This window comes from Coenobita brevimanus, chromosome 57 (assembly GCF_032717465.1).
Source record: "Coenobita brevimanus isolate Jiangsu-jjx chromosome 57, ASM3271746v2, whole genome shotgun sequence".
NCBI lineage: Eukaryota > Metazoa > Arthropoda > Malacostraca > Decapoda > Coenobitidae > Coenobita > Coenobita brevimanus.
In genome coordinates this window covers 43783897-43797277 of record NC_137010.1, presented here as the reverse complement: position 1 = coordinate 43797277, position 13381 = coordinate 43783897, and the positions used below count along the sequence as shown (strand labels likewise).

The 13381-nt window shown below is 42.5% G+C and overlaps 1 pseudogene; it reads right to left on the bottom strand.

Moving 5' to 3' along the window:
• LOC145401976 (maltase-glucoamylase-like) overlaps positions 1-7868 on the bottom strand; it is a 223993-nt pseudogene extending 216125 nt beyond the window's left edge.
• Positions 7869-13381: the final 5513 nt, after the last annotated feature.

Genomic DNA, 13381 nt, shown 5'->3' with positions numbered 1-13381 from the left:
AATCAAGCTCTTAACTACATCATAATTATCAGATTGATCCTGAGGCAAAGATGCATAAGTTACTTGAGCTTTACCGGTGAGAACAGTTTGAAGGAGTACTGGCCAATACTTTTTAGGCCAATTAAAACCTGTAGCTACCCTCTCAAACAACTGAAAATACTTTGTTAAATCAGATTCATTAAAAGGAGGGACAAGTTTAACATTTTTAGCCACATCAAAATCATCAGAGCTAGATGATCCAGTTCCACCTTGTTTCATGCGATACTCATGGTCTGCCTGAATCCTGGCAAGTGCAACTTGTGCGTGTATCTGTGCCTCCTGAATACGAGCCTCCGCCTCCTTAGCACGAGACTCCTGCAGGGCTAGCTGTAACTTAGCTAATTCAATCTGCGTTTGCTCATTTGGAGGAGTTACATTAAACAAGCTTTCATTAATCATGTCAACAATTTGATCTTTAGAATGATGAGAGCGAACAGCAATTCCCAATTGTTGAGCAACAAGCTTAAGTTCATTCTTTGTTCTGTTTTCTATATCACACACTGTTTGCACATTTGACAAAAAATCTTTGGCTTCATCAAGTGTAGTAATAGTAGACATAATTAATAAGTAAGTCACAAAATATCAAGCAATATCCTTATGATAATATCCTGAATATCCTGATGAGAGGTCGCCAAATTTATGTTACGGAACAGAGAAAGATAATGTACACTTTAAGTGAGAAAACTAAAAATCACTACTGTCCCGTAAAGTTCCAGGTTCAAAACAAAGAGTTAGGTAAAATTACAAGTTAAAGTTTAATGCTCAAACTAACAACAAAACATTCAGGACTCATAAGGATAATGTAATGGCAAATAAACAGGTTAAATATATGGTTAACTGCAATAGCCTCTATTAACACGAAATTAGCAAGAGTAAATTTATCTAAGTCAGCCCTGATAAAATGAGATACCAGATAATACTCAGTGAATGCCAGATAAATTATTACAGATACAAACTATTATCAAAAATGACTGACACAACCCAACATTAATCAAAAACCTCACTAGGCCCAAGAACTAATCATATGCTACACAGCACAAGAAAAAAATACAACAGTTATACTCAAATTACACACAGCTGCTAGATGTTTGGAGATTTCTTGAGCACTCACAATAATAATATCTGTACAGGGGAGGACAGAGATGTGAACAAAATGAGGAGCAGATCTAAGTGGCAATGATGCAGAGACTGAGCTCATTATACAGGGGCCAGCAGAGCCTGATACAACTTGTAAGAAGGACGCGCAAATGAAGCCATGGGGACAGAGAGCTGAAAATCCCGCTCTGAATAACAGAGAGAACGACTTACTCTACTATAACGGTAGAAGGGGGGGACTGAGGCAGAACACGCTCGTGATCAAACATGCAGCAACTGTGCGTTAAAATTACACAAAGGATGATGAAATCATAGGCTATGTAACAATGCTTAGTCTGGAGGTGAAATAATTTGATTAATCTCAAAGTGCAGGTAATCCAGTTTTGAAAAAAAAAAAAAATACTTTTCTGAAAACTAGAAACATGGCGTGAATCTAACATAAAGGAGAGAGAGAGAGAGAGAGAGAGAGAGAGAGAGAGAGAGAGAGAGAGAGAGAGAGAGAGAGAGAAATCAGTCATCACCTGTGTTTAACCGGTCGACAGAGGCTTAGCCAGAGGAGTCTGAGGGGTGATAAAGTACTAGACATCCCTGAATCATGCCTGGCCATCCCATTGACCATCCCAAATTTCCAGAGAAAATCCAAAGGACCCCTTAAGGAGTTCCTCTTGCGTCCCCCAATAATTAGGCGTGTCGAATCAGATGACATATATTTCATCTGAACCACTCTGCTACCTTAGATGTAATTCAACTTACGGAATGCGTTCGAGTAGTGAAGGAGTAGTTATGACTACATTTCACCCTTTTAGTTTAGTCTGTATTTCCTAAGATGAATAAAATCGTCTAAAAGTAGCAAGAACGAATAAAAAAAGAAGTCATCGTAATGTAAACAACTTACATCACTTTGTTTGTAACCATTCGCCGAACGACGATTGCAAAGTTGCCTTCATCATCCTCGAAGGTGACATTGTAGGCTGGACTGGTAGGCTTTGTGGGTGACGCCAAGTTCAGTGGTACGGAAGCTTCGAACCGCTCCTACCCTGGAACCCTCACCTGTGTACAGTCCAGGTCAATTAGTTGTTTTACATCCCTTCAGAACTGCATCAAAACTGAGTGATATATTGCTCAATTAATCTGTAAAGGTTTATCAAATCTGAGTTTTGCTTTGTGAGTTCCGAATGCCAGGTGCACAAAGCCTCGAATCTCCCCTTCCCTTGTACAGTGATTTATGTACAGTAACGGACAACAGGTCCTTTACATGTCTAGGGCTCTAAACTACTGAAGCAAGACAGCAACCTACCTAATTACCAATGAATACTTTGGTATTATCTCACAATATTTTAACACAGTTTTGGGACAGTGTTAACCAACTGATTCCACGTGTCGTCCCTTTTAGTTTAATGTTTTTACTAACAGCTGATTTTACCCAGCTCAAGAAGGGCCTCGTAAGTAATGGGATTTATTAAGGAGATATCTAAAAACTCTAGTTCAAAGTGAGTATCCTAATCTGAATAAAATCGCAGGTGACAGCAAGAATAGGACAAAGGCGTCCCCTGATTCATTAGGTTGAGGAACTGTTGACCCCGACAGTGCTTTTGTAAAAAGTAGTTCTTTTTCACTGCTTCGAAACTGATACACCACTAAAATTTGTAATTCATCCACTTTCTCGAAACGGTGACAGTTATTAAAGCAGGCTGGGATCTTTTTTCATTGCTTTGAAAAAAACAGGTGTGAAAACAGACCATTCAGACCATTGACAGCGAGTGCGCATTTAATAATAATAATCCCTTCCACCTCCAGTAAATAGACTATTATAACAAATTATTTATGTATGCAAGATACTAGCAAATTTCCTTTTAACTACTCATTGTACATTAGTCATCAAGTAACTTTTTTAGAAGATGAGCCACGAGCAAAGAGGAAAGTAACTCGTGATACACAACGGCAAAAATAAAAGAATCTAGAGTGACCTGAATATAAAATGTACCTAACTGATGACTGATGTTCAAATGCTCCTGGAATGTTACTCTTAAAACGGTAAGCATCGCATACAGATGTGATATTGCACTAGCTTTGTTTCCTATCTTAATTATATTCACCTCTTATGGATCCAGTTTTCAAAAGTTAAGTAATTACTCTCAACTGTATCCCCCACGATCGGTTTCTTTCATTTATAATAAATTTTGTTTCACCCTGTTTCTCTCCATCATTTTATCATTTGTCACCCTTGTTTTTATTCCCTCCAATGGCCAACCATTTTTTCTGTTCTTCAACAAATTATGATTTTATAGCTCGCTTCCTCATTTCAAGAAAAAATATTGATTCCTTTTATATTCTTTTCTTTTTCTTTTTTTTATTCTTCATTTGAAAACTCCGCGTTATTTCACCTTTCTTTTTGTTCTGCCCTTATTGTTTACACTCCATTCTTTATGATCCTATATTTCTTTCGCTCCCCCCTCATTTCAACCCCTTTTCCTGTCTTTTTCATTCCCTCCTACCACTAATCTATCCATCCATCCATCAACGCCTACAGTGTACCGTCACTTATAAATTCATCAGATTGTCCTGAATTACTCATTTCTTCTTCCATCTACAGTTTCCTTCTATCCATTTTCTCCACCTTTATCTTGAAAAGGTTTCCTTTCTTTCAGCCATACTCTCTCCCTCCAACAGCACTAACTCTCCATCCGTCATGAAAACTCCATCCTCTTTGCATCCATCCCTACTAAAAATCCCACCACCCATCACGAGAAGTATATTTTAACACTTCCATAGTTTTTCCCTTCATTCATTGACGCCCATCCCTAAATCCCTCCGTCCATATTTACAATTCATCACATACCGCACATTCACTCATCCATTCATCCATTCACTGAAGTGTACCCTCAACTCCACATCCATTTCGTCCATCTATTCATCCATCCATTCCCTAGCAATCTATGCTTGCTCTCCACCATCAACCTTAAATTCACCCATCCATCCATCCTTCTGTCCATCCATCTGTCTACTTAACTTCACATCCATCCATATGTCTAGCCCTCCACTCAGTTAATTCACCCATCCATCAATCCATCCACCCAACCATTCATAGATCACTACGACCACAGTTGTGCCTCCGCTTTACCGGTCCTTTCATCCATCCAGCAACACACCCATCCTCGCATGTGTTAATCTATTCACCCATTCACATTCAACGGAACACCCATTTTGTCCATCCAACCTAAGCCCTGGATCAACTTTATCTATCTGTCAATCCATCCAGCGCTAAATTAGACTATTTATCTGCCCATTCATCCTCCTCAGTCCTATATCCACTCCATCCCCTACAGCTATCCCTCCAACCTTACCTTAATCCTGAAGAACTCGTCTCCATACTCCATCATATCCACCACCAGCGTCTCCTTCATCCCCTCCACCACCTTGGCAGACGTCTCCTTCAGCTTGAGGGTGAGGGAAGACAGGCCGGGGGAGGAGGAAGCTCTCTCAGGGGTGAGGGGAGAGAGAATGGAGTATCCGTGTAGAAAGGGAGGAGGGAAGAAACAAGATGGCCCTTTTCCCTCCGTAGGTATCCACACACAGCCTTTTGTTTCGCATTGCTCCTGTGTGACTTGACCTGCAGGGAGATGGTAAGCTTAGTAAACTTTCGGGAGAACTGGTGCATGATGAGGAAAGTAGGAAGCCAAATACGGAAATTAGGGAGAAAATGAGGACACGGTGAAGGAAAGCGAAAGGAAAAATTGTCTCTGCTGGGGATATAAAAAGAGAGGTTATAAGTGCCAGAGAAATCAGAGGGGAAGTAAAGACGATTAGGGAATTTAGAGGAAGAAATGAGGATATTATGGGAGAAACTAGTGACACTAAGGAAATAACACATAGGGGAGAAATGGTGAATGTCAATGAAGTAAAGGAAGTTATTAAGAAGCAATGGTGAATGTGAGGGAAATTAAGGGAAAAATAACAGGCACCAGGAAAAAATGACGAAAAGCTAGGGAAACTGAAGAAAAACAGAAGGAACGGTGGGTCAGGGAAGAAAATGGGGAAATCAGTGGGATGAGCAGGATATAAAGTGGCCATGAAGAGAAGAATGAACATGAGGCAATATGACCCATTCCTCTTTTGGATAACCACACACACACACACACACACACACACACACACACACACACACACACACACACACATGCATGGATTAACCCACCATGTCCAGGTAGATTTTTCACCAATGACCTCCCCTAATCCCGGCAGATTTTCGATTTTTTTTTTTTTTTTTTGGGGGGGGCTACAACCTCCGCTTTTTATGAAAAATGTAATGCTAGGTGAAAAAGGCCCGACTCCTCGGTCCTAAAACACCTAACGTGTAGCGGGGTCCTCTTTCGAGACCGGAGCTTAGTGCAATGAAAGAGAGGCAGGACACAAAACCTTCAGGCAATAACCTTTTACACGTGTATTACCACAGTCAGACACAGAACAAAAGCAGCAGATATTACAACACAATATATGACACAGAAATAAAACCTTAACTAGGATATTAGTATCTCGCAGGATACTGGCTTAACTAATACTGTTGCCAATACAGAAAGTCTAGTGAACAGGTGTACAGGGAACACGGGCGCGCGTGGGAACACGGGCGAGCGTGGGAGCGCGGGAAGAGGGAGTTCACACGGGGGGGAGGGGAAGGACTCGTGACGGGCCAGAACAGAGGTATGATAATATTGGGAAAGGGTAAGTATTATTAACCCTTCTCAGGTAAACCTATAATTTTATCCTTACTTAGGTAATGTGGGGTCTGTCAGACCCCAATCTTTAAAAAATCGTCAAAAATACTTTTTTTTTTTTTTTTATGTGTCCGACTCTGGGCATAGGCTTCACTGCCTGCTCTCAAGGCCCAGTAGTCCTCCTACATACCATATACCTCTCTACATGTCACCACTTCGGCGCTAACACCCACCGTCCATACTGAATACATGCTAGAGCTGTCTCATACAGGACTGGTGTATTGGTATTAGCGGGGGTATTTTTATGACATGTCGGCGGGTCATCTGGTAGATCAGGAAAGTCTGCTTTTATGAAATTCAAATCCTTAAACTGTTCCCTGTCCCAGCCGGGATTCGAACCTGGGTCCATCAGACCTGCAGGCCGCCTCTCTACCGATTCAGCCACCGCCTTCCCAATTTACAACAACTTTATTGAAACAGTCGCTTTTACACAGCTTCTGTAGGCCTTTTCCTTCAATTTAGTGCAAAATGTATGGAAATATAAGTGACGAAATATTTTATGGAAAATTAAATGAAAAAACATTGACAAATTTTATACCATCTGAAATTAGTGGCAGCCATACCAACACTGATATGTTCCACCAGTGTTCTATCATTGCATGCTGTACAGTAATGGCCAATGTTTCTGTAAGCAGTAAGAGAAGCACGTCGTAAAAAAAAAAAAAAAATTGTATGGAAGATATATATGGGAAAATAATCACAGGTTAGGTAAAGTGGGGTCCACTGGACCTCAAAGGCCCTTTATCGCGAAAACAGAGTAAGATCCCGAACTGACCCCATCACCTCCCTAAACTAGTCTACTAGTCAGGAAGGTAGAGGGAAAACCAGATCCCAAGACCTTATAGTAATATATGAAAAACACTAAGAAAAATAGCGTGGGGTCCCACAGACCCCACATTACCTGAAGAGGGTTAATTCACTCTTAGTATCACCTGATAGCAAAGGAGTTTGACATTTGATTCTATCTCTTGTTTACATTACGTTAGCTGTGGGGAGGAGATTCTTCAGGAAGCGAGGGAGTAGAGGGCCACTGGATATTCAGTGTGTTTACGGTAATATAAAGGGGAGGATATTATTCTCACTTCTCTATTGTTTTCTAGTAACCAGAGACATAGGTATATTTTCATTACAGAGGATTCCTCAGGGGAAGAGCCTTACTGGTTTTCTGTAAGGGCGTCACTTGTGAGTCGGATTCCTCAGAACTCACTCACTGTACTCGTTCTTACTCATTCGCCCATGATTTCACTCACCCCGATATTTCACATACATTTAGTCACTGTATCACTGTAACCTGTTCTCTAGGGCAACGCCACACTTAACTTAATTTCACTTCACTAGTTCTGGGGCAATACCACACTTAACATAATTCACTCGTGTGTTGGGGGGCGGTGGGGAGACACGCCGGCGTCTATTCTGCCGGACTAGGGGCACCGCCAAGGGAGGGCGTGCCGAGAGGGCACAGGACGGCTCGCAGGGGCGTCCTCTCGCGTCCAGGGCTGCACGTGGCGCAGGAGCCCGTAGTCTCCGGGCTGGGTTTAGGGGTGTGGCCCCCATGACTGGGGCCAAACAGGTCCAGAAGTCTCTGGCTCGGGTTTCGGCCGGGGGTGGAGGTCTTTCGCCATCTCTTGGGCGTGGAGAGGTCGCGCCTGGGGGTCCTGGGGAGAGTTTGGAGAGACTGAGGGCTGCGGTCCCCAGAATCAAGGGGCACCGTCAGGTAGGGGCTGCGGCACCGTCCTGCACTAGGGCCCTCAGGTGAGTCTTCTCCAAGGCCAGGCAGAGAGACCAGAGGCCAGGGGAAGCTGTTAGGCCTCACGGGGTCTCTCTGGTGCTGGGGAGCCGGGCGCCTGTCTCACGCAGGGGCGATGACAACACCTCCTTTTGGCCGTGGGGCCCGGCAATAGGCCGTGGCTGCGTGGGGGAGTCAGCGTGCCTCTGGTCACCTCTCGAGCGACAGTAAGCCATTCTCTTCTGCAGGAGGGGGGAGCGGCAGTAGACCTCTCTCTTCTGCAGGAGGGGGGAGCGGCAGTAGACCTCTCTCTTCTGCAGGAGGGGGGAGCGGCAGTAGGCCGTCTCAGGGGCAGTGCCTTTGGAGTGGCAATTGGCAGTCTCCTTCGGCAGGAGGGAAGAGCGGCAATCGGCTGTCTCAGGGGCAGCACCTTCAGAGCGGAAGTAGGCCGTCTCTTTCGGCAGGAGGGAGGAACGGCAATCGGCCGTCTCGGGGGCAGCACCTCCAGAGCGGCAGTAGGCCGTCTCCTTCAGCAGGAGGGAAGAGTGGCAATTGGCCATCTCAGGGGCAGCACCTTCAGAGCGGCAATAGGCTGTCTCCTTTGGCAGGAGGGATGAGCGGCAATAGGCCGTCTCAGGGGCAGCACCTTCAGAGCAGCAATAGGCCGTCTCCTTCAGCAGGAGGGATGAGCAGCAATAGGCCGTCTCAGGGGCAGCGCCTTCAGAGCGGCAATAGGCAGTCTCCTTCGGCAGGAGGGATGAGCGGCAATAGGCCGTCTCAGAATAAATAACTGTTGGAGATATTTAACCAAATCTCCAAAGCCACTAACAAAACTCCATGGAAGTCAAAAGCAATGTGCTGTAATATGAAAGCATCTATTATGACAACTCCTTCACCTCTAAAACGTCTTTTTCCATTATATTCTTGATAAAGCTATCTAAAGGCGGCAAGAATTATATATGAAAACGTTCCCACACTGACAGCATCACTTACCATACGAAGGGAAAATGAGAATCGTCATTTATCCGGTATTTCTAAAAAATCTTACATCTCATATTGGAGGCTATTTCATGTCCAAAATAATTGTATTTAAATTTGATCTGATAAAGTACTAGTCTCTCTCTCTCTCTCTCTCTCTCTCTCTCTCTCTCTCTCTCTCTCTCTCTCTCTCTCTCTCTCTCTCTCTCTCTCTCTCACGCATTTAACGCTCTTTCCTGCCATTTGGTAGACGGGGGTTCGTGCCTGCTCAGGACACAAAGATTCACTGACAAAGCGGGTGGTTACTGTTTCCCTCGAGCAATGGGATGAACGTGTGCGTGTGTGCAAGGTCACAGTTCTCTTTTGGGAGGGTAAAATGCTGAAAATCACGACGACCGTCAAGTGATCCTGGCCAACCCAGTGAATTACACACACACACACACACACACACACACACACACACACACACGGGAGGTAAACGTCACAGAACCCCCTTTTAAATTATAAACTCTTCTTCGTTAACTGTACTAGTGCTTCTTATGTAATGAATAGGACTAGATTAAATTATTGTACTACACACACACACACACACACACACACACACACACACACACACACGATTTATTTATTTATTTCACTCTATTTTCTCTACTGTTTCCATTTAACTGTTATTGCTCGCTGGCTTTGTTTGCACACTAAAACACAATTATACAATAGAGTTTGGATGCCAATACCACACAAAACACCAAAAATACATTATTTTGTAAACTTTTGAAGTTACCGGTGATCTATTTCCATCGCAGGAAACCTATGAAAATGTTTAAAGTGTTATATATGTGACTATTCTCAAAATTAGCCACCATATTGCTGAAAAACACAAATAGCCCTTAATTGGGCACCTTAACTGTTATCCCAGAAACTTTCAAAGCTACAGCGGACCAATGCACGGCAATGTAAATCTTGTAGAATGGTAAGCAATTATTCTAAAGATTAGCCATGATTTCGCTTATAAATAGCCTAAAAGCTCTAAATTCAGAATCAAGGCTGAGTTACCATAGAAGTTATCAAAGCTATAACGAATCAACGCACATCTCAGGGACCCTAAGATATAAACATTTGGAAGCTTGCTCGCTCAAACACGTTTCACACCGTCGACTATCGACGAATAAAACTTCATTTATTTATCTTTGTTTTCATCTCCATTTTCTTTTTTCCTGTACTATTGTACTCATCTACCACTGTGTCGTTCCTCTCCAGCCGTTCCTGTATCCAAACCATTTTCGTTGTCTCTTCCTTTCAGCTCCTTTTCCAGTGGTTCTCAACCTGGGGGGCGCGAGCAATTTCCACTGGGGGTGCGAGGATGCAAAGGAAAAATAGAATTCCCCTAACAAGTCAGTCTGTGTGTGTGTGTGTGTGTGTGTGTGTGTGTGTGTGTGTGTGTGTGTGTGTGTGTGTGTGTGTGTGTGTGTGTGTGTGTGTGTGTGTGTGTGTGTGATGAATCGCTGATTAAAGTCAGTACCCATATCCCTTCTCTCCTCCAACCATCAAAGCACATTTTTCTTTGTAACCGTTACTTTTGTTTTTCTTTTTTGTATGTTCCCTGGCCACCTTCCTTTTTTTTTTTTTTTTTTTTTTCTGATCATTTGAGAGAAACTTAGAGATACAAAACCCTTATTACAGGATGGACTGCACTCCAGTTAATATACAAACGTCCCTCAATTCCTTCCCCTCCCCCTCCCCGCATCCCCCGACAAGAGGGATGAAGGACTGACGAATGGCTAATTCAGCTTGTATTCACCTAGGTTAACGTCCAAATGAACCTGTGCAAACAGTAACAATAATAGAATGGAGGTGGGGGGGGGGGGCGCGTCGATGTGAGTACGTCAATCTCAGCTATCCGAGAAGGGTTGAAAAATGATGTTCTATTTGTTTATCTTTACACACTTGAATATTCCACCCACATGCTTTGTAATCCATTCATCCATATACTGCATCTTTACTCATACACCAAAATCACCAAACTGTCCAAACATCAATCAATCCATCTACTGTATTTATCCACCCACCCATCTACCTACATATCAGTCTATCCTTAAGCCTTTCACTGCATCTATTCATCCATCTACCCACCGTCTACATCTACGGGTCAGAAAAATATAACTCGCTGGGCGTCCTCGTAGTGGAAATAACACTTTATCATTAGAGGTAAAATACATACGATAATAACGGAACTTACTGAAATGTGTCCTAATGGTACCGGTTATCATAACAGATACGATACAAATCAATATTTCTGGCACTCTCGGAGGACATTCAGTGAATGTACTTAATACCTTACCAGGTAAGATACATATCAATCTTACTACTCTTAAGTTTTACCAGGTTTACGGGGAGGAGGCATAAGGATCAAGAGATAAAACTTGTATTGCAATATACTAATTATCTCCCAGTACAAATTCTCTCTCCACCATTGGCATCTTCTTGTCTATCCAATGTTACGTGCCACCCCCTTCCTCGCCACCCATCCACAGTCAATATATGCTTATCCACCCCACACCAAGCTGCACAGTCATCCATTTGTTCATCCATCCACCCATCTGTTGATATACATTATGCTCGGCTACCACTTTATACATGTCACTTCATCTATCCGTCTGTATATACGTGCATCCTACAGTTCCCTACGCCGACTGCGTATCAACCAACTGTATTTCTTCTTTGAATTTCACCATCCACTCTTTCTTTTCTCCCACCTATGCAGCCACACCTCCACCCCTTCACCCATTTCCAGTGCTACCATCCATCTCTTCCATTTGCCAATCCATTTTATCCACCATTTCTCCTTGCTCTCAAGAATCTCGTCTTCCACACATCCATAATCCTGTGCAAGCTGCCGATTCCATCCATCTTGTTTATTATCCTTTCCACATGATCATCCGAAAATAACGAGCAAAAGAAGGGAAGTAAGAAAATATTAGAATGCTTAAAAGACACAGGGGGAGGAGGTGGCTAAATAGGTAGAAAGGCGGCATGCAGTCCTAATGGACCCAGGATCGAATCCTGGCTGGGGCAGGGAACAGTTTAAGGACTTGAATTTCCTAAAAAGCAGACTTTCCTGATCTACCAGATGACCAGCCGACATGTCGTAAAAATACCCCCGCTAATACCAATACACCACTCCTGTATGAAACAGCCCTAGCATGTATTCGATATAGATGGTGGGTGTCAGCGCCGAAGTGGTGACATGTGGAGGTGTAGGAGGACTACTGGCCCTTGGGATAGGTTACTGCCCCCCAGGAAATAGACCGTGAAGCCTTTGCCCAGAGTCGGACACGTAAAAAAAGTAAACAATGAATAAAAAAAAAAAAAAAAAAAGATAAAAGAATAACAGTTAATCAATTTCGCCAGTCCGTGTACGTATTTTGTATGTTAGATTCTTGCTGCCACCAGTCAACTTTATTTAACTTACACCACACATTAGTAGTAAAGAGGTTACAAAGGGCTAAAACTTACTCCTCCAGTTCGAAGTCTCTTTACAGTTGAATATATCCTTTTGGTACCTGCTATAACTCAATACTAAATACGTCATCGGAGTGAAGCAGTTAACCCCTTCAGTGAGATACCCCTCCTTTCCTTAATAAAATTATCTTGTGATGGCAACAATGAAGAAAAACCAGTTCTAGTAAAAGGAGCTGATTCAGTAGCCTCTTCTTATAACTTTTTTTTTTTTTTTTTCCGAAAATACACATCATTTTTTTTTTCACCTTATTCCATTAGTTACGAGAGATTCTTTTGAATAAATGTCTCTCCAAATTCTATATAATTCCTTCTTTCATAATACGATATATCGGTAACAAAAAAAAAAAAAAAAATCCGAGAAACAGGAAAAGATTGTTTAGTACAGCACACACACACATACACACACACACACACACACACACACACACACACACACAAGATCCGCAAGAAACACCTAAATGCAGAAGACGAAATGTGTAGACTTTTGTGACACACCCTCAGATAAAATCATCTGGAGCTGATTGGAAGAGAATAGTAAAGTTATCCCTGCCGTAAGAAGATATAAATGGTAACCGCAGTTATTTTTATGCAACTAAGACTCAACTAATCAGATCGTCTAGTATAGTGGTAAGTAGAATATGGTACTAGAAATGATAAAGATAAGGCATTTACTAATCATCTGAATAAACATATAAATGGGGAGTTTATCCAGGTGGCGGGGTCAATATATGGATATTAAATTATCATAATATTTTAGCACCTTTTATAACTTCTAATCCATCAATAAGAAAATGTTTTATTTTTTTTTAAATAATACTATTGCCTAAAAAGTTACAAATCCCCCCCCCCTTCTCTCTGTCATGGCATCTGTTCCGTTCAACTTCTACCTATGCACTGTTATGTGTCACCCATCATTGCCACCCACCCAATAATCCATAGATGCTTATCTGCCCACCCCCACCCTCCAAACTGCGCAGCCATCCATATTTTTATCCATCCACCCATCTGTTCATATACCTTCCTGTCACACTATCCATATCCATACATCTTCCCTTTCATCAATCCGTCTGTATTTCTAATTATCCTTCCATTCCCTATTCCGACTCTGTTTCACCTCTTCTAATTCTGCTTTTATTTCTACCTTCCACTCTTCCTTTTCTTCATCGATTCACCAATCTCCCCATTCATTCATCCACTTACTATACTGTGCAGCCATCTACTTCTATTCACCCTACTGCTTGATCGACCTGCC